This window comes from Eumetopias jubatus, unplaced genomic scaffold (assembly GCF_037043125.1).
Source record: "Eumetopias jubatus isolate StellerSeaLion01/CBP00866 unplaced genomic scaffold, mEumJub1_p1.0 scaffold_9, whole genome shotgun sequence".
NCBI classification, from domain to species: Eukaryota; Metazoa; Chordata; class Mammalia; order Carnivora; family Otariidae; genus Eumetopias; species Eumetopias jubatus.
This window is the reverse complement of record NW_028274815.1, coordinates 76,788,347-76,808,338: the sequence shown is the minus strand read 5'-3', so window position 1 is coordinate 76,808,338 and position 19,992 is coordinate 76,788,347. Positions and strand designations below refer to the sequence as shown.

General features: G+C 45.6%; 1 long non-coding RNA gene and 1 other non-coding gene across 2 annotated transcripts in view; both read left to right on the top strand.

The window, feature by feature from the left end:
- Nucleotides 1-19,992, top strand: part of LOC114209737 (uncharacterized) — a 40,501-nt gene that overhangs the window by 1,732 nt on the left and 18,777 nt on the right. The window lies entirely within an intron of this gene.
- On the top strand, nt 14,674-14,766 carry TRNAI-UAU (transfer RNA isoleucine (anticodon UAU)). Its single transcript is given in 2 exon segments — nt 14,674-14,711; nt 14,731-14,766. It is a non-coding gene; the product is annotated as a tRNA-Ile (tRNA).

The window sequence follows — 19,992 nt, the reverse complement described above, 5'->3', positions numbered from 1 at the left end:
GGGAGAAGCAGGCTTCCCACTGAGCAGGGAGCCCCATGCGGGGGCTCGATCCCAGGACCCTGGGATCATGACCTGAGCCAAAGGCAGACGCTTAACGACTGAGCCACCCAGGTGCCCCTACCCTGTATTTTAATGTATGCAGTCAAATAACCTGAATCATTGAGACCACAAGTAGAATGTTCGGGGTCTGAATTATCCAAAAGAACCCTAAACACAGGCTAAATAATCTGCTGTCTGGTCACTGTCAACTATACCCTCTCGCTTGTACCATTTAGATAAAAAAATCACATTTGTGCAATTGGCAGTCCTCCTGGTTTGAGTGTTGGGCACCTTTTGACTCCAGTATTCAGAAAAATGACAGTTCCCATTTTATCCCAGTGTTTTGGCATTGTCTAGTCACAGCCGGCTGGAATCCTCCTACATGTGGAGCTGTGGGCTTTTTCCATTTTCTAGACCTTACCTCCTTGCAGTAGCCACCTCTGCTCTCTGCACACAGGAGCTCATTAGCACTGCGGAATCAGAGGCAAACAGCATCTGCCCTAGGATCAGAGCTCCTTAGAACCTGGTGCCTTGCTCTGGCCTCCCTTGGATGGCCAGTGACTCCCTCTCCAAGTCGCTGCGTTCAGTAGATGCTTTGAGGCTTTGGTGAACCTGAATGGTGGTAACTGTCAGATCCCTACAATCTCTCCATAGACAGAACCAGTTGCTTCGGCCAATCCCTTTCCCTGAGCTTCTGGGTCTGTCTTTGCCTCCCTGACTCTCCCACTTTCCCACACTTTCATGTAATTCAGCAAGTATTTAAGAACTGATAGCTTTAGATGAATAAGAGGGCTGGGTTATGAATGGTATTGGTTACTTGGAAATCTGTGCTTTGGGCCTGCTATCTCTTGAATTATTTAGAAGTCTGTTTTGAAATTTCTAGACCTATGGTTGGTTTATTTTTGTTGTTGGTTTTTTGTTGTTGTTGTTTGGCTATCACTCTGTTTTTCATTTCTCATTTTATTGCACTATTGTGAGTGAAGATGGTCTGAGTATTATTTTTGGGTGGAGGGATATGTTAATATTTCCTTTGCAGCTTAGCCTGTGGTCGACTTTGTGAATGTGTATTCTCTTAGAATGCAGTTCTAAATGTTTCTGTTAGATCAACCTGCAGTGTCACCCAAATCATCATCATCATCATCATTATTACTATTATTTGAGAGAGAGAGCAACTGAGCCGGGTGGCGGGTACAGAGGGAGAAGGAGAGAGAATCTTAAGCAGTCTCCATGCCCAGCATGAAGCCCAAGGAAGGGCTCAATCTCATGACCCTAAGATCAGGATCTGAGCCAAAATCAAGAGTCAGTCACTTAACCAACTGAGCCACCCAGGTGCCCCATCATTATCCTTACTTTTAAAAACAACTTAATAGGGGTGCTTGGGTGGCTCAGTCATTAAGCATCTGCCTTTGGCTCAGGTCATGATCCCAGGGTCCTGGGATGGAGTCCCACATCGGCAGGAAGCCTGCTTCTCCCTCTCCCACTCCCCCTGCTTGTGTTCCCTCTCTTGCTGTGTCTCTCTCTGTCAAATAAATAAATAAATAAAATCTTAAAAAAAAAAAAGACAATATTTTGGTTTCTGAGAGAAATATGTTAGAGTCTCCACTGTAGTTTTTGGTCAGTTTCTCCTTATTCTTTGAGTAGATTTTACTTTACATATTTTGAATCTGCATTGTTAGATGTAAAAAGCCTCATGACTATTTTACCTTCTTGTTGTAGTGATTCTTAATCAATATGAGCTATTTCTTCTTAGTTTCTTTTCACCTTGACTTCAGCTTTGTCTGACACTAATATTGCTATACCTTTGTGTGTTTGGGTATTTCCCAGGTATTGTAAGTTTTTTTTTTTTTTTTTTGGTAAATATTTTATTTATTTATTTGATAGAGAGAGACAGCGAGAGAGGGAACACAAGCAGGGGGAGTGGGAGAGGGAGAAGCAGGCTTCCTGCAGAGCAGGGAGCCCTATGCAGGGCTCGACTCCAGGACCCTGGGACCAGGACCCGAGCCAAAGGCAGACGCCTAACAACTGAGCCACCCAGGTGCCCTCCCCCCCCAGGTATTGTAAATTCATCAAAAAGATGCCACGGGGCTCATGGCTGGCTCAGTCAGTAGAGCATGTGACTCTTGATTTCAGGGTTGTGAGTCTGCGCCCCATGTTGGGTGTAGAGATTACTTAGTGCCTGGGTGGCTCAGTCGTTTAAGTTTATTTATTTATTTATTTATTTATTTTAAAGATTTTATTCATTTATTTGAGAGAGAGAGAGAGCACAAGCTGGGGAGCAGCAGAAGGAGAGGAAGAAGCAGACTCTCCACCGAGCAGGAAGCCCCATGTGGGGCTCGATCCCAGGACCCCGGGATCATGACCCGAGCCAGAGGCAGACGCTTAACCGACTGAGCCACCCAGGCGCCCCGTCAGTCGTTTAAGTTTAAAAATTTCCAGTCTGAGAGCCTCTGTTAGGAAAAGGAGATCAAGTCTTTCATGTTTGTATAATTATTGCTAGGTTTGTACATACTCCTGACATCTTATTTTCTGTCTTCCAATTGCCATGCTGTATTAGTTTCCACTTGCTGCTAAAACAAATTACTACAAACCTGGTGGGGCTTACAATGACACACATTTATTATCTTACAGTTCGGTACATCCAAAGTCTGAATGGGTCTTGTGGGCTAAAATCAAACTATTGTCAGGCCTGTATCTTTTTCTGGGGGCTTGAGGAAAGAACCTGTTTTCCTTGCCTTTCCCAGCTTCTAGAAGCCACCTGCATTCCTTGGCTCAAGGCCCTTCCTCCATTGCTAAAGGGCATCACTCCATCCTCTGTTCTCCTTGTCACACCTCTCTCCTGCCTCCCTCTTTCCCTTATAAGAACCTTGGTGATTACATTGGACCCTCTCAGATAACGCAGGATAATCCCTCCATCTCTAACCCCTTGGTATAATCACACCTCCACAAGTCCTTTTCATCATGTAGAATGATAGTTACATATTCTGGGGATTAGGACATGGGGGTCTTTGGAAGGGAGAATGGATGGGAGAGTGGGGCATTATTCTGTCTACACACATCCCTCCTCGTTCTTTCTTTTTTCCCCTCTCTCTTTCTTTCCTAGTTTATCAGGATGCTCCTGGCTGCAAGGAACAGAAACACCAATTAGACAGTGGCTTAACCAATAGGAAGTTAAAGGTTCGTGTAACTGGATACCTGGTGGGAGAATGAGCCTGTGACCAGCGGTGTCATTATGGACGCTGATTCTTTCCATCCTTCAGATGTGCTATCTTCAGCATCAGTTTTATCCCAAGGCTGCTTCTTTGAGGGATCAAGGGATGTAAAGTATCCATAGCTTTTCCTTTAGACTAGGGGTTCCTGACCTTGGCACCACTGACATTTTGGGCTGAATGATTTTTGTGGGGGCTGTCCTTTGTGTTGTAGGATGTTTAGCACATCCATGGTTTCTCTCCCCTAGATGCTGGAGCTCTTCTCCAGTTGGGACAATCAAAAATGTCTCCAGACATTGCCCAGTGTCTCTGGGGGTCAAAATTACCCCCAGGTGAGAACCGGCAATCTAAGGTTCACATGACCACACCTGAACCAGTTATTGGGGCGAGGGAGTGGGCTACTCTGATTAAGTCAAATTAAGATTTGTACTTGAAGCTGGAGGTGGAGTCGGTTTCCCCCAAAGTCTGTGGCCAGATCCTTACACAAAACTCTGGCTCATGACTGGGATGTAGGAAATGATGCTTGGGAGGTAGCTAGTCATGTCCACTACACCTGGCTTTTGATTACATTTTCTTTGCTCCATTTCTCCTTCTATATTCTATTCCCATGTATCTAGGGGTTATTCTTTAAATACATGCATTTATTTAAATTTGTAGATTTCTAATAATGTGTATTGTTAAACAGCATCTGTATCCACCCCTAGACCCTAAGGCAAGAACAAAGGAATCTGGGCAAGCTTTAACTTTCTTCTGGAATCCCCTATGGCAACTTCCATGTTGATTTTGTTTAGATTATTATTTAAAAATCTTATACAGGCAATACTTAGATGTCTTCGTATGTTTCCCTAATGTATTAACTTGCAATTACTTCTTATATTCCATATATTTTAGGGGAATTATTCTTTGTGTGTGTGTGTGTGTGTGTGTGTGTGTGTGTGTCTTTCTTCAGATCTGGGAAATTCTTGGTTTTTATAAAAAAATTGTTTCTCAGGGCGCCTGGATGGCTCAGTCATTAAGCATCTCTCTTCGGCTCAGGTCCTGGGATCCGGGGATCGAGCCCGCATCGGGCTCCCTGCTCAGCGGGAAGCCTGCTTCTCCCTCTCCCACTCCCCCTGCTTGTGTTCCTGCTGTCACTATATCTCTCTCTGTCAAATAAATAAATAAAATCTTAAAAAAATAAAATAAAATAACTTAAAAAATTGTTTCTCATCTATTCTATTATCAACTTCTAAGTTTTTTTTTGATGAATGCTAGAATTTTTAGATCTTATCTGCATGTCATTGAACTTTCCTTTCTTTTCCCCATCTCCCTTTGTCCTGCATTTTGGGAATATTCTTCTGCCTAATCTTCCAGCTTACTGTTTTTCTATTTAGTTAAAGTATTCTACAGTTCAGCCCATCTACTGGGTTTTAAATTTCAATGGTTTCGTATTTTTATTTACAAAGACTTTAATATGTATCTTCCTACAACTGGCTGTCTTCATTTCAGGAATGTGATACTCACCCTTATTTCTTTGAGGAAACTGTTGTAAAGTGTGAACTCTGTATCAGTGAAGGTAATATTAGCTGCTGTAACAGGAAAAGCCCACCCCAAACTCGGTGGTTTAACACAATGACCATTCACTCCTTATTCCTATGAGGCACAGCAAGGGAGGCGGCTCTGTCCTGCAGATTTGGGGATCTGATTTGACAGAAGTTGACACAGGACCTTGTCTCCTTCATCAGGTAGCTGCTTCTCCATTTACAGGTTAGAAAATTGAAACTAAAGCTGAGAGTATTAATTAGCGCCCCCCAAGGTGCACAGCTGGTAAGTAGAAGCACCGGGATATGGAATATAAGGCTTTTCCCCCACTGCATACAGTATTTCTTTCTTTCTTTTTATTTATCTGAGAGAGCATGAGCTGGGGGGAGGGAGAGGCAGAGGGAGAAGCAGACTCCTCGCTGAGCAGGGAGCTGGATGCTGGACTCGATCCCAGAACCCTGAGATCATGACCTGAGCCGAAAGCGGACGCTTAATCAACTGAGCCACCCAGGCGCCCTTACAGTGTTTCCTCTTAAAAGAGTTCTGCCTTGGGCTGAGCCTGGGTGGCTCAGTCGTTAAGCGTCTGCCTTCGGCTCAGGTCATGCATGATCCCAGGGTCCTGGGATCAAGCCCTGCATCAGGCTCTCTGCTCCATGGGAAGCCTGCTTCTCCCTCTCCCATGCCCCTTGCTTGTGTTCCCTCTCTTGCTGTGTGTCTCTCTCTAATACATAAATAAAATCTTAAAAAAAAAAAAAGTTCTGCCTTCAATCCACTCCATTGGGGCTGGGGTATGGTGATGTTGGAGGGATTTGGTTCTAAATCTAGTAAGGCAAAAGTTGCATATAGTTAGAATCAAATTAGAGGGCGCCTGGGTGGCTCAGTTGGTTGGGCGACTGCCTTCGGCTCAGGTCATGATCCTGGAGTCCCGGGATCGAGTCCCACATCGGGCTCCCTGCTCAGCGGGAAGTCTGCTTCTCCCTCTGACCCTTTCCCCTCTCATGCTCTCTCTCTATCTCATTCTCTCTCTCAAATAAATAAATAAAATCTTTAAAAAAAATAAAATAAAATAAAATTAGAATATTTTTTATATCCCTTATAAAGCATAGTACGTGGTAATTCTTAGACATGAAAGCTTGGGAACCACTGAGCTAGAACCACCAAAGGGAGTCACAAAAGAAAAACCAATATGGCAGATGCTTGGACCTTTGGTCTCTTCTGCTCTTAAGATAACCCTTGTCTTGGGCGCCTGGGTGGCTCAGTCGTTAAGCGTCTGCCTTTGGCTCAGGTCATGATCCCAGGGTCCTGGGATCGAGTCCCACGTCGGGCTCCCCGCTCAGCAGGAAGCCTGCTTCTCCCTCTCCCACGCTCCCTGCTTGTATTCCCTCTCTCGCTGTCTCTCTCTCTCTCTCTGTTAAAAAATAAAAAAATCTTTACAAAAAAAAAAAAGATAACCCTTGTCTTTCTGGGTGAACAGAGGATGGGTGGGTTGTTCTCAAAACGTTCCTGTTTGCCTGCAGGGTTATTCCATTCTGTGTGATATGAAGCCCTTTCTGTGTGATATGAAGCCCTTTGTGCCAGTTATTAAGTTATTGTCTCTCAGCTCCAAACCCATGGTTTATATTCTGCATTATGATGCAGGGGCTGGGATGCTGCAAACTCCATTGATGCTTCCCAACTGGTTCTATTAGGCCCTGCCAGATGGAGGTAAGGGAGGGGGTCTGCAAGGATGGGGGTGGGGGTAACGGGGTTGGGGGGGCTGGCTCCTCCCTGATTGTTTTCTGTCCATGGCCTGCCTGCCTGTGGCTCCTGAGCTCCACACCCTGGGTCCTTCCCTTAGCTTCCCTGTCCTGACCTCTGCAACTTGCAGTTTCCCTGTTCTTGCGGAATCAGCTTTAAAGTGACCACATCAGAGATACCAACACGAGAAGCTGGTGTACCCCCTCGGAGGTCAGAGTTTCAATTCTGCTCAAGTCCTCCCCCACCTTCCAAGTTATAGTAATTGTTCCTTCTTTGGTTGCCCTCAGCCCTAGGGGTGGTAGCTGCTTCTTCCAGCTCCTGTGGTGTCTGATACTGCAGAACTCTCTTTTTTTGGCTTTTCAGTTACCTAGTTAGCAACCTTAAACCTAGCTAATAGGGGTGCCTGGGTGGCTCAGGTGGTTAAGCATCTGCTCTCAGCTTGGGTCATGATCTCAGGGTCCTGGGATCCCTGCTCAGTGGGGAGTCTGCTTCTCCCTCTCCCTCTGCCCCTCCCCCATTCGTGCGCAAGCACTCTCTCTCTCTCTCTCAAGTAAATAAATAAAATAAAAAAAATACAACCTTGTCAATAGTTCTCTGTAGTAGATACTTTGTTAAGTAACTGGCTTGGTTTCTGTCTCCTGACTGGCATATTTTTATATGCTTAATTTTATATATCAAAAGATTTGTTGGGGGGGCGCCTGGGTGGCTCAGTTGTTAAGCGTCTGCCTTTGGCTCAGGTCATGATCTCTGCTCCGCGGGAAGCCTGCTTCTCCCTCTCCCACTCCCCCTGCTTGTGTTCCCTCTCTCGCTGTCTCTCTGTCAAAAAATAAATACAATCTTAAAAAAAAAATAAATAAAAGATCTGTTGGAGCGCCTGGATGGCTCAGTTGGTTAGGTGTTCAACTCTTGATTTCAGCCCAGGCCATGATCTCAGGGTCATGAGATCGAGCCCCTCCCTCCCCTCTTGGGCTCTGCACGGCGTGGAGCCTGCTTAAGATTCTCTTTCTCCCTCTGCCCCTCCCCGCCTTCTCCCTCTCTCTCTTAAAAATTTTTTTTTGTTTATAGTTGTGATTTGCAACTCAGGGAGGGTTAGGTCCTAAGATCAGGGCATCACATAATAAAAGTGGTTGGCCCTCCAATATATTGCCTCTCTAATGTGATCACAGTTGGCTGTTGGCCTTGGGATGGAGCAGTCTGTGACCTCAGCTGAGACCCTACTGGACAGGGCAGGGCAGGTTAGGAGAACGCCCTTCATCTGCACTGTGGTTACTGTTTGTTTCCCAGGGCTCTGTAAATAGAACAGGAAGTTTATGTCTCCCTGTCACCTCACAGGTGGAAGGTTCTTGGGGAGACATTCATAGGCTAGCTCTGCTTTTAGTTTAGCTCATATGTCTGCTCCATTTCCATTTTCTCTGGCTCCAGGGCCAATGGGCTCTCCCCTATTCTTTCCTCCCTCCTCCCTCCCATGGAGATATTCTACAGCTTCTCTTTGCCAGGAGCCACTGAATGCTCCCTCCCTTCAAATCACTGGTAGACACTCCCCACCACTCCACCCCTCCACCCCCCCAACATCCTGTGGCATTCCCTTATTTTTTCCTGGCATGGATCCTACATGCTTTGGATGAGAGTGGGGCTCTTATGAATCCAGGGCACTGTGGACAGTGGCCAACCTAGGTATTTCTTGTAGTCCATGTGTCCTGGAGGAATTCATACCTGCTACCTGCAGATGAAGAAACTGAGAAATATCAGTCACTCCTACAACTTGATAGAAAAGACCCAAACCACCCCCTCCAAAAAAGCCAACAAAATAATGGGTGAAAGATGTGAACAAACATTTCACAAAGATATACAAAGAGCCAATAGGTACATCAAAAATGCTCAACACCAAAAAAAAAAAAAAAATGCTCAACACCATTAGTCATCAAGGATATACAAATTAAATCTACAAGGAGATACTATTACATACCTAGTAGAATGAATACAGTTAAAAACTGACAATATCAAGCATTGACAAGGATGTAGAGCAATTGAAATGCTCAACATCGCTGGTGAGAGTGTAAAATGGCACAACTACTTTGGAAATAAGGGTCTGGCAGTCTCTTATAAAATATTGAACGTCATCAAAGTTAAAAACTTTTGCACATCAAAGGTCACTATCAAGAGAGTGAAAAGGCGGGTGCCTGGGTGGCTCAGTCGTTAGGCGTCTGCCTTCGGCTCGGGTCGTGGTCCCAGGGTCCTGGGATCGAGCCCCGCGTTGGGCTCCCTGCTCAGCGGGGAGCCTGCTTCTCCCTCTCCCACTGCCCCCGCTTGTGTTCCCTCTCTCACTGTGTCTCTCTTTGTCAAATAAATAAATAAAATCTTAAAAAAAAAAAAAGAGAGTGAAAAGGCAACCCACAAAATGGGAGAAAATATTTGCAAATCATGTATCTAGTAAGGGATTAATATCCAGAATATATAAAGAACTCCTAAAGCTCAACAGCAAAACACAAAAAATCAAATTAAGAAAGGGGCAGATGGAGATGGGTGATGGTGATGGTTGCATAACAATGTAAATGTGCTTAATGCCACTGAATTGTGCATTTAAAAATGGCTAAAATGGCAAATTTTATGTTTATAAGTTTTACATTAAAAATGCTTTTACGGGCCGCCTGGATGGCTCAGTTGGTTAAGTATCTGCCTTCAGCTCAGGTCATGATCCCAGGGCCCTGGGATAGGGCTCCCTGCTCAGCAGGGAGTCTGCTTCTCCCTCTCCCTCTGCTGCTCCCCCTGCTTGTGCTCGCTCTCTCACTGTGAATGAATAAATGAAATAGGAATAATATTTCATTCATGAAAATGAATAAATAAAATCTTTTTTAAAAAGTTAAAAAAATGCTTTTACAAAAACTATACATAATCCTACCTTATGATCCAGCAATTTCACTCCTGTACTTAACCCAAAAGGAATGAAAATGAGAAGCCGTGCACAAGAATGCTTTTGGCAGCTTTATGAAAGTTCCAAGCAGGGGCACCTGGGTGGTTCAGTCGGTTAAGCATCTGCCTTCGGCCTGGGTCATGATCCCAGGGTCCTGGGATCAAGCCCCACATGGAGCCCCACATGGGGCTCCCCGCTCCGTGGGAAGCCTGCTTTTCTCTCTCCCACTCCCCAGCTTGTGTTCCCTCTCTTGCTGTGTCTCTCTGTCTGTCAGATGAATAAATAAAATCTTAAAAAAAAAAAAGCTCCAAGCAGAAAATCATCCAAGATGTCTATTAATAAGAGAATAGCTAAACAATGTGTTGTTAATCTTACAAATAAAAACTGCCAGTTTATTTTATCAGCAAAAGGTGGGTTTATTTGGGAATAAAAGAGAATAGCAATCTGGGACAAACAAGCTGGGACAAAACTGTAGGCAAGTCTGGGGAACAATGGAGGGGTACACTCTTTTAAGGAGAAAAGGAGTAAGTTGGGTAGACTGTTATAAACTAAAAGTCCAGTGGAATAAACTGGGAGTTCCAAATGTGGTGGCTTCTCATTGGCTAAGCTGTCGCTCGGGGGATGAGGAAAGCGTGTCTCTGGCAAGAGTAATATCTGATTAAAAAAAAAAAAGGTACATCTGAGTCTGTCTAAAAGAGCCTTTAAAAAAAAAAGATTTTATTTATTTACCTGACAGAGAGAAAGCACAAGCAGGGGGAGTGGCAGGCAGAGGGAAGGGCAGACTCCCCACTGAGCAAGGAGCCAGATGCAGGACCTGGGATCATGACCTGAGCTAAAGGCAGACACTTAACCAACTGAGCCACACAGGGATCCCTAAGGGAGCTTTTTAAATAAGTTTATAATAAAAAGTCTAAGTAATATGAAAGCACAGCATCATAGTTAAAATGGCAGCACTTTTTTCTCTCTTACTGGTACATAAAATAATGGTATATTTCCCAGTTTAGGGCATCTTAGAGTTGGTGAAATATGGTATATGTGTTCCCGTGTATGAGTGTCTCTAAAGGACAGGTTCCTAGAGGCAGAACTGCTGGGTCAAAGGACATATGCATTGGAAAGATTCTGCTGACCTGTCTTAAAAACAAAAAACAACAGTGTCCATTTCCCACACTCTTATCAGCGTTGGGTGTTAGCCATCTTTTAAGTTTCTTCTCATCTGATGGGCTCTTATCAGATCTTCAGTTCAGCTTGAATCCAGAGTGAAGGGCTCTGTGTTTCCCCAAATTATCCTGCTCCACTCCTGAGTATAGTCAGTTCAGTCTGCATCACATTTCCCTGGAGGTTGGGCCTTGGGAGCCACACATCTTTCTTCTCCTCAGGGAAAATAAAGGGTCATTTCCCCGCGTGGTGCCAGAGAGGATTGTGGGCGAATTAGCATAGGAGGGGATCTCAGATGCTGCCTGATCCCAGGGGCTCTGAAAGGCATTCAAGGTGTTCTGCACTGTTACAGGTGGCAGTGGCATCTTTTAAACTTCTAGTTTGAAAAGAAGTAATGAAAGGAATTCTTCAGACAACCTCTTGCCGCATGAAAATGGGGTCCTTCTGGGAGCCTCCCAATGCATGTCCCAGCACCTGCAGCAGCGCCGAGATATGTGCATATGACTCAGCCACTCCTGTGGATCCTATGTGGGTTTTGACTACTCGATGGCAACTTTTTTTAGTCCTAAACTGCTTAATATATGCTCACAATGGAATGCTGGCTACAAATATAAAATGTGAAAAGTTTGCTGAAGTAAAGCAAATGAAGACCCTAACATGAAAATTCCACAATATGACTCAAGATGATCTTCATTCAATAGACGTGCAAATTGCATTCAGCTGATCAAAATGTTTATCTGGCTCATCCTGATATCTCTTCTATGTCAGAAACCAAAGCCAAAAAAGAGAAAATAGAGTGACCATTCTATCCAATATAGCCTTTCATTATTAGGAATAAACATGAGCCAGACCCACTTCATATTATTTGCAGAATGATGCTTGCATATAGCAGCCTGAACTCTTCTGTTTTATCTCATTGTTTGGACACAAAAACATGAGAGTAATAAAAATAAACCAGTTTTTTTTAAAGTGCAAAAAGCACAAATCCCAAACATTCATTTAGAAAAGCAGTTTTTGTCTATTTTTGATGCTATAATGAGTCATTAAATCTCATACACTTTTTTTTTTTTAAGAATTTATTTATTTATTTGACAGAGACACAGCGAGAGAGGGAACACAAGCAGGGGGAGTGGGAGAGGGAGAAGCAGACTTCCCGCAGAGCAGGGAGCCTGATGTGGGGCTCGATCCCAGGACCCTGGGATCATGACCTGAGCCGAAGGCAGACGCTTAACGACTGACCTGAGCCGAAGGCAGACGCTTAATGACTGAGCCACCCAGGTGCCCCTAAAATAACTTTATTTTTAAAATAACTAATTATACACATCATGAAAATTATTACATGATTTAATAATCTCAAGGTGTTGGCAAGTATATACGTGATAAAAAGAGTTCTCCAGTCAAGATAGGCTAGAAAGCTCTTCTTTGGTTTAGATCCCTCAGATTATAGATGAAGAAGTTGAGGTCCAGAGAGGGTAAGAGATTGACTTAAGGTCACACAACCAGGGAGGGTCACAGCTCAGACTCTTAATTCGTGGCTCTTCAGAGTCAGTTCATATGAGTTTAAGTGATTTGAAGGTCTTAGGAGACTTCTTGCTGGGAAAAAATCTCTCTGGTAGCAGAGGTTCTGACATCGTCCCCCTCCAGGTTCAGCACTGCCTTTACTAGGTCCTTCCTTTAGAGCCCCACTTTCTTTGGGGACTAAGCTATTTTAGTTCCCAAAGTCTGTATCAGGTGCTGCCTTCCCCTCCCATGCAACCAGGATCAGTTAATATCTGCTGAATCAATGAAAGAGTAAATCCAGGATGGGAGAAGTGAGAGGGAAGTGGACCACCAGGGGCTAAACTTGCTGCTCGTGGTTCACCAGGTGCGTTCTACCTGAGGGATGTGGAGGGAGGAAGAGCAGACTCTGGAGATGCTACTGGATTTGAGAAGACACTATGTATAGGTCCACGACTTACTTTCTTGTTCATCAGGAAATTAACCCTTTTCAATTTAAAATTTAAAAATTTGGGGAACCTAGCTGGCTCCATAGGTGCAGCATGCAAGTCTTGATCTCGGGGTTGTGAGTTCGAGCCCTACATTGGGTGTAGAGGTTACTTAAAAATTAGATCTTAAAGAAAAATTAAACCTTTAAAAATAAACAGATAAAATTTAAAAATTTGAAAAAGTATTCCCACCTCAGAGAAACCATGTGGTTACATTAATAGCCTGTTCCAACTCATTTATTTCAAAGTCTCACTCTCTGCTGCCCTCAAAGTATTCTGGACTTGGCCAGGCATGCTCCAAGGAGCCCTAATCCGGGCATGTTGCAAACAACTCTGCATCCCACCACCTGCCTGGTGCCTGATGGGATCTTGCAGGGATGTGTTGACCGTCCCCTCTTCTGAGCTCTTGCTCTGGACTTATGTCTCTTACAGTTCAAAACTATCTGGCGAGTCTCACTTACCCCTTTCCTCTGGGCGGATAACCCAGCAGGCACGGGGCACGAAGTTTCCTAAAAACACCATCTTTAGGAGGCCCCTGCCTTACTGCTACTGTTTCCTCATTGTCTTCCTGATCAGTCTAATCAGTTCCGCTTGAATTTCAAGGCTTTTTACAATCCTACTGCTTGACACTGTCACCCTAACACAACCTGTTACCGTGGGAAGTCACCAACAAAGTGACTACGAACAGGATCTTTTTTCTGCCTCTCATCACTTGCCCATACCAGTACCCCCAATCTATTATCATAGTGTTCTGTTGTTTGCTCTCCGGCTCTGGTCAACCAAACAGGGTGACCAACATCCCCACAGAGGCCCAGGAGACAATCGACCAGGCCCAGAGGCAACCTGGAGAAAAACACTGAGAGAGTGGTGCGTACTTTGTGGAGGTGGCTGCAGCTAACCTCCCAGGCGGGGAGCAGGTTCGGCGGGGGCGGCGGGGCGGGGGAATGCAGGTTCCCGGCGGAGTTACCAACTAGGTACAGTAGGCACAGTACCTAGAGCCCGCAAAAATGTTCACATTTTAAATTCTTTTGAAATCAGAAGAAAAAAGAAATACAATAATCATGTTGTAACAATAAATGCTGCCTGGATTATATTTGTCTTTATTTTGCAGGAATAAAATGCCATTATTTTTTTTTTTTTAATGGAGGAAAGGGTCCACGAAGAAAAAAGTGCCTATAGGGCACCTTTGACCATAATTTGGCCCTAGGTACAGTGTGACCTTGTCTGGTTAAAAAAAAAAAAAAAAGAAATGGATATCCAGGTATTTGTATGAGACCTCTTGATTTTAAATACTAGGAACTAGTTTTACAATTAAACCAAACAAATATGTTGTGGCCCAACAAAACACGCGGGGCTTAGCAGGCACTCTCTCGAAGGTCCGGGCTATCGTCATGTCCCCGCAATGCCCGTGGCTTGACACGCTTGACATCCTTGCCTGCGCTCAGGATGGACGAGGGGCCGAGGGGAACCTCCGGGGCCAACCAGGCTCTGATGCTGAAGCCCCCACCCTGTCCGGTTCCGGAGGCCCCGCCGGCTGAGGCCGCCCTCGGTACACCCCCGGCCCGGGCGCCGCCTGGCTGCCCCGCCGGACGGCTCCGCTGACTTCCAGGGCGGCGCGGGAGTCCAGGCCGGGGCCTCTCGCTCACTGGTCACGCGGGGCGCGGGCAGGGGGCGGCCGCCGGCGAAGTGCGGCCGGTGAGCCGAGGCCGCCCCGCTCGACCCCACCCCTCGGCCCGCGTCACCACCGCACCGAGGCCCGCCCGCGGCCCGCCCGGCTCCTCGCGGGGCCCGCTCTCGAAGGCGAAACTCTCGGTAGGACGCCGAAGGCGACGGCCGAGGCTCCTCCTCCCGCGCTGCTCGGCGAGGCGGGCTGCACTCTTTTCAACGCCCCAGTAGCCTGCCCGTGACGGCCCTGCCAACCGGCCCTTCGTCCCCGGGGGAGACCCTCGCAGGACTGCCCGCTCACTCCGCCGGGAGCCGTGGGGCCCGCAGCTGCCGGCGACTCGGGGTCCGGACCCAGCCCCGCGGAGCCACGAGCCACGAGTGCGCATGCTCCGCCGAGGCCCGCACCGGGCCTGGGTGAACCCTGATAGAGCCATCGCGAGGCCGGCTAAGCGGAGCTCCAGTGGCGCAATCGGTTAGCGCGCGGTACTTATACAGCAGTACATGCAGAGCAATGCCGAGGTTGTGAGTTCGAGCCTCACCTGGAGCACGACCCTTTTGGACATCCGCAGCCCCCTTTTATCTCCTTACTCAAAGGGGCGAGTTAGTCTCTCTTTAGCGTTCTCAGTTCCTGTCGCTGACTGCCTGTGTGCGCTTGTCGCTCCGCCGCAGGCAGGCTGCCGCTCGCCCTGGAGCTTCTTACCCGCATTGCGAGCTACTTGTTGCCCCCACGCACCATCCAGCCCCTCGAATCTGGACTTCTGCATACTGCTTCCTCCTACTTCTCTTCCCAGGCGTTTCCTTTAACGGCATCCAGTCGCCGGCCACAGTACCGGCTGTGAGGAAGGGAGATCCCGGGGCGCCGCACTGGGCATCGAGGTCGAAAATCTACCGGGCGTGCCCCAGCTCCCGGCGCCGGGACGAGGTCCGGCTTCCAGTCCACGGCCCCTAGCCCACGGTTAGGTGGGGCGTGGCGCGGCGCTTTGTGGGTGGCCGGTCGCGAGCCGGGGAGCTCTCCCGGGAGCTGGGGCCAGGGGCTCCGCGCAGGGCAGAAAGTGGAGCTGCTGCTCCCCTCCCTCCGAACTGCGGACACCCCGAGACCGCGGGCCCTTCTCCCCTCCCCAGGCACACAGGCCTCCCTGGGCCGACGTGCAGAGTTTGGGAAATGTGCACTGGGCGTTTCCCCTCGCCCCATTCTGCGCCTCCTCTCCCGGGTGTCAGTCTGCGGTGGTGCGATTCGCCGGCGGACCTGAGAGCAGACGCCTTCTAGTGATGTTCGAGTGGCGGCTGTCCTTTCCTGCATGCCCCAAATGCTAGGTTCAGAAGTCCTCTCGGAGGGGTGGGGCGGGGAGAGACAGGCAATCTGTTTTTGCAGCCAGCACGGGAACACTTCCTCGGAAGCGTGGGGGCTGCTTTGCCATGGGTGGATGTGTGCCCCACATCCCCAGGAGGTGTGGGCGGAGCGGGGAACAAGTTTAGTAGGGTGACAGTCGTCCCAAACGCGTTCTCCCCAAAGAGTGGTTTCTCCTGTTTTTATGGACAGGATGGTAGTAAAATCCTGGGATGGAAAGACTACCTGGAGCGCTGAGAAGTAAGATCGAGAAGGCACAGAGAAAGTGGGTGGAGGGTGGAGTTCTGGTCTGTCTCCTCAGCTACTAACCCTAGCCCCAGATCCAGGATGGAGAGCCTCATGCCCAGTGAAATGTGAGAAAGTCTGCCCTCCTCACCTAACCCGAGGCCAGGCCCTCTCCCAGCTAGAGCCTTTTGCTCACAGGCTCATCCTTGGCAGATGGTGAGAAATCTAGCTCAGGCCTGGAGACAATAATCTATCCATTAATAATAATAATAATAATAATAATAATTAATAATAATAATAATAAAGTTTGCTTAAGTTAAAAAAACAGTTTTAAGAAATAATTCACATATCATTTTAAAGTGTACAATTCAGTGGATTTTAGTATATTCACCATGTAACCATCACTACGTTCAATTTTAGAACATTTTCAGCACCTCAGTAAGCAACCCCATATCCTCTAGCTGTCCCCACCCTAACTCCCCAGTTCGGACCTAGGCAACCACTAATCTATTTTCAGTCTCTATACATTCCCCTACTGGGGACTTTCATATGAACACAATCATAGGACCTGTGGTCTTTTGTGACTGGCTTCTTTCCCTTAATGCTTTCACGATTCACCCATGTCCCACCCTGTATCATTACCTGATTTCTTTTTCTGGCTGATTAATATTCCATTGTATGGATTCTCTTCATTTTTGAACAATGGTGAAAAGGTTGGCATTTAAAAAACTTTTTGCCAAAAACTGTTTTTGTTAAAGATTTTATTTATTTGATAGAGACAGATAGTGGCAGAGATAGCGAGAGAGAGCACAAGCAGGGGGAGAGGCAAAGGGAGAGGGAGAAGCAGGCTCCCCGTGGAGCAGGGCCCTGGGATCATGACCTGAGCCGCAGGCAGATGCTTAACGGACTGAGTCACCCAGGCACCCCCAAAAACTATTTTTTAAAAGGGAACTAATTTTAAAATACACAAAGCGTAAAAATGATCAGCCTTGCCAAGTGAATGTTTCTGTCTGAGAGTACTCACTGCAAGAACTGCTCAGAAACTTCTGAGAGCTGAGCACAGAGCAGGTTCCCCACATGGACAGAAATAAATGAAGGTAAGATCATTCTGCCCAACTTCGCCTCCATGTCAGAATCCCTTCTACAAAACCCCAGCTCCTATTTGAAGATTTCTGGCATCAGAATGTGTTTTCTTCACAAGGCAACCCATTCCACTTCCTGTCAACTCTCAAGGCTAGAACTTTGCCTTAAATATTGTTTCTGTCCCTGTTGGGTATTGCTGGAGTGGTGGTGGTTTAGGGGCCTATTTTTCTGGTTAAATGGTGAGGTGGGAGGGAAGGAAGTGAAATGAGCTGCCCTTTCTCTGTTTACTCTAGAAATTCCCTGCTGGGAAATTAGTAGTGGGTTAGACACAAACAAATAGACTATTGGCAGATTTGTAGTCCAACATCTTAATGTGACATTGATTGGCTTTTTAAAGACTTTGAGAGGTGACAAAGATCAAGTCAGGATGTTATGGGAAAATGCCTTAAAAACCAAACAGTACTATGCAGACAGGAGGAAAGGGCATTATTAACACCATGATTGGTGGGTTAGGCCTGTGTATGATGTAGGGTGGCTTTAAGAAGGCAGATGTGTAAATACGAGGTGGATGAACTTGGAAGGGAGGGTGAAGTTATAGGTGAACAGTTGGAGATCTCTAGCAGGAGAGAAGCCTGACATACCCCAGGCGGACATTAGCTTTGTAATTACTTTGGATGAAGACAGGCTTATTGTGCATGATACAAATCTGGACGGGAGTGCAAATTCAATAGAATTTGGAGGACAAGTAGAGACAATCCAGAGACAAATGTTTCTGACAAATGACAATATGCAATTCGACAGAGATAATCGTGTGCCTGTGTTCAGTTCAGAGTTCAGTGTGGGGGTGCCTGGCTCGACAACCATTTGCATGTGAAGGATCTGGGGGTTTCAGATGTATGCAACCTCACTTGTCCCAGTGTGTGACCCAAATGGTAAAAATGTCAACAATTATTAATGCCTCATGGCACTGTATAATGCATTACATGCTGTGGTGTCAGAGATCACAGAACAGCAGTCTGTGGAACAAATCTAGCTTCCTGACAGGTTTTGTTTGGCTTTCTAGCACTGACCGGCCCAGCGTTCGAAACATTTTTAATCATTCGCCTACATCTTGGGAGATTTTACTGAAATCTCTAGATTTCAACTTTCTAATGAAAAATCAGAGATGGTATCATTATTACACCTTGTAAGATTAATAATGCCCCTGCATCACCTAATTCCTAGTCCGTGTTCAGATTTCCACACTTATCCCTGAAAGGTATTTTTGCAGTTGGTTTGCTTGAATCATGATCCAAACAAAGTCCACCCATTGCATTTGACCGATATATCTCTTAAGTTTCTCTTAATGTATACCAATTCCCTTTCTCCCCACTCCCTTTTATGGTATTTATTTGTTGATCTGCAGAATTTCCCACAGAATTTGGCCAATTGCACCTTCAAGACACCCTATAACAAGCTCTTTGATCCCTCCTGACAATATGCTCTAGAAGCTTGATAATATTGATTCAATTTTTTTTTTGCAAAATTATATTCTAGGTGGTACTATGTACTATTGCATCATAGGAGAAAGTACATAACGTTCCACATTTCATGATGTTAATTTTATTGGTGACTTCAGATGTGGTCAATCTAATCCATCCATTATTAAATTCTGCATCAGCCTTTAACCTAATGGTTTCAGCAGCCATGGATGCTCTTTGTCTAGAGTTATCATTTTATTAAGGATTACACAATAGTGATTTTCTAATTCTATTATTCGTTCTGCATTTATGACTGTGATTCTAAGAAAAAAACCACCCCCCCTTTTTTTTCTATTGACTATTTGGTTTTCCTCAAGCACAATTCACTTTAGAAAAGCCTGGATAGTATTGTTTGATTCTTTTCCTTTTTCTACGAATCTTTAAGAATAATGAGTTGATACCCTCACAATTCCCAAAGGTGACCAATTAGTTTTTTATTTTACAGGGTTGTTTGGAACAATAGTTTACATACAATAAACTACGTAATGATGTTGAGTAGTCTTTTGAGTGCTTAGTAGACATTCGTATATCTTCTTTGTTGAATTGTCCATTCAAATCTTTTACCCCCCCTTTTTTTGTGTGTGTGGGGTTGTTTGTCTCATTATTTTTTTTTAAAGATTTTATTTATTTATTTGACAGAGAGAGACATAGCGAGAGCAGGAACACAAGCGGGGGGAGTGGGAGAGGGAGAAGCAGACTTCCTGCGGAGCAGGGAGCCCGATGTGGGACTCGATCCCAGGACCCTGAGATCCATGACCTGAGCCGAAGGCAGACGCTTAACGACTGAGCCACCCAGGCACCCTGTCTCATTATTTTTATTTATTTTTTTAGAGAAAGAGAGAGAGTGCACCCCTGCACGCTCGGGAGCTGGGGTGGGGGAGGGGCAGTAGGAGAGGGAGAGAGAATCTCAATGAGACTTCATGATGAGCACAGAGTGGGAGGCAGGGCTCAATCTCACAACCCTGAGATCATGACCTGAGCTGAAATCAAGAGTTAGACGCTTAACCAACTGAGCCACCAGGCACCCCTGTCTTTTAATTTTTGAGTTGCAGATCTAATTCCTTTATTGGATATATGCTTTGTAAATAATTTCTCCTAGTTTGTGGCTTGGGGTTTCTTCTTCTTCTTTTTTTTTTTTTTAAGTAGGCTCCTTGCCCAAGATAGGGCTTGAACTCTACACCTTGAGATCAAGAGTCACAATGCTCCCCTGACTGAGCCAGCCACCTGCCTGTGTTTTCATTTTCTTAATGGAGTCTCTTCAAGAACAAACTTAAAGTTTTGATGAAATTCAATCTATACAATTTTTTCTATTATGGATGGTAGTTTTGGTGTCATATCTAAGAAATCTTTGCCTAATCTGAGATCACCAAGATTTTATTCTATGTTTTAGCTCTTAGATTTAGGAGTTAATTTTTGTGTATGATGTAAGTAGAGGTCTAATTCTGTGTGTGTGTGTGTGTGCATATGGATATTCAATTCTGGCACCATTTATTGATATATTTATATAATATATGATATATGTATATAACATATTATAATATATAATATATTATATTATCCTTTACTGATTGAATTGCTTTGGCACCTTGTCAAAAAT